We start from the raw sequence: 1,927 nt of genomic DNA, 5'->3' as shown, positions 1-1,927 counted from the left end.
CCCCCCTCCGATGCCCCAACAGCCGGAGAGAAGGCATGAAAATGCCCCCCGCGCTGTCCCGCCTAGAAGTAGGCCGCCAAGGAGGGAGGAAGAGGCTAGGAACCGCCCAGGACCTTCTCACCAACAACCTAGGTACGAGGCTGAAGATTACGATTCTAATGAGCAACAGAGGTCCTGTGACTTGGACGATGACGATGAGAACCTGCCATTCTCAAGAATACTAAGAGATGCCCAGGTCCCAAGCCACTATGTTATGCCGAAAATACCAAAGTATGACGGGAGAGGTGACCCAGAAAAGCACCTCAATGCTTACAAAACTCACATGAGCCTGAGAGGCGCCACCCCAGTCGTAAAATACAGAGCATTCCATTTAACCCTCAGTGGAGCGGCTGAAATCTGGTATAGTAGGCTACCATCTGGGAGTATCCGAAGTTGGCTAGAGTTCAAAACTACCTTCTTGAAGAGGTTCGCAGTAAGCAAGGAATGAGAGGCCCCCATCCAGCGCCTTCAAGATATGAGACAGGCGCATGGCGAGTCCTTGAAAAGCTTTCTATCCCGCTTCACTGACGAGATGACCTACTGTGTACAAGTCACCGACAGGGAAGCACAATTTGCGTTGAGAGGAGGATTGAACATGAACACCCTATTCTGGAGGGACGTGCAGAATCAAGACCCAACCACCTATGACGCCCTACTAGAGATGATGAGAAGGGAGATAATCAATGAAGAATTGATTGAGCATAGGAACAGGGCAAGCAGAGGCCTCCCACCTCCTCAAAGGCAGTGAGGTAGGGGACCGACCTCTCACCTCATGGACTACCAGATGAACCGAGCCGGAAATGAGAACTTCGGCCAAGCCCTGGCCACCACAACTTTGAACGCGATTCCAACCTTGGCATATGAGGATGTCAACCCAACTGCTGATGCACACCCGACCGAGGCCCAGCAGGGACCCCGTAGAGGGAGAGGACCTCCCACCTCATGGACTACCAGATGAACCGATCTGGAAATGAGAACTCCGGCCAAGCCCTGGCCACCACAACTCTGAACGCGGTACCAACCTTGGCGTATGAGGATGTCAACCCAACCACTGACCCACATCAGCTACAGGCGCATCAGGGACCCCGTAGAGGGAGAGGCCGAGGTCGAGGTCTAGGTTTTGCACCTAGAAATAGGTCCAATCCGAACCTTCCCGGATACTGTTTGCACCATAGGTCCTACGGGCACGACACCGCGGATTGCAGAGACTATGCACACCGCTCGCGGCAGGAGCCCGCCAGGGAAAGACATAACTCGCCCCAAGCCAACAGGCCCCCGCCCAGGCAAGACAACCGACATGGGCGTGAGGCGGCCGCTCCTCGCCAAAGGGATGTTTCCCCAAGGTGAAGAGAGCAAGACACGGAGAGGCCCAGGGAAGGGCGTAGACACCGACGAAACAGGCAGGCTCAAGATGAAGCCCCTATCCACGAGATAGATACCATATTTGGAGGCCCTTACGTTGGCGGGGAAACGCGAAACGCCAAAAGAAACTATGCTAGGGAGGCTAAGCACCCCCCTCTGACAAGTTACATTGTAGATAATAGCTCCCGAAGAAACCAAGCACCACCCATTGTCTTCACCCAGGAAGACGCCGAAGGAGTTCATTACCCCCACTGCGATGCACGAGGGCGGTCATAGCCCGAAATGGGCTCAAACGAATGCTTGTCGACAATGGCAGCTCCGTCAACATCTTATTCGGGTCCGCCTTGGACAAGATGATATTGGACCATTAGTTGACACCCACCACCACTCCATTGTACGGATTTACCGGAGATAGCATTACTCCGAGAGGAAAGATAACACTGGCAGTGGAGATGGGAGAATCTCCTCAAACTACGATGAACTTTATGGAGTTCCTCGTAGTCGACAGCCGGTCGGCTTACCACGG

This window comes from Olea europaea, chromosome 2, assembly GCF_002742605.1.
Source record: "Olea europaea var. sylvestris chromosome 2, O_europaea_v1, whole genome shotgun sequence".
In the NCBI taxonomy this organism is placed as follows: domain Eukaryota; kingdom Viridiplantae; phylum Streptophyta; class Magnoliopsida; order Lamiales; family Oleaceae; genus Olea; species Olea europaea.
This window is presented reverse-complemented; position numbering follows the sequence as displayed.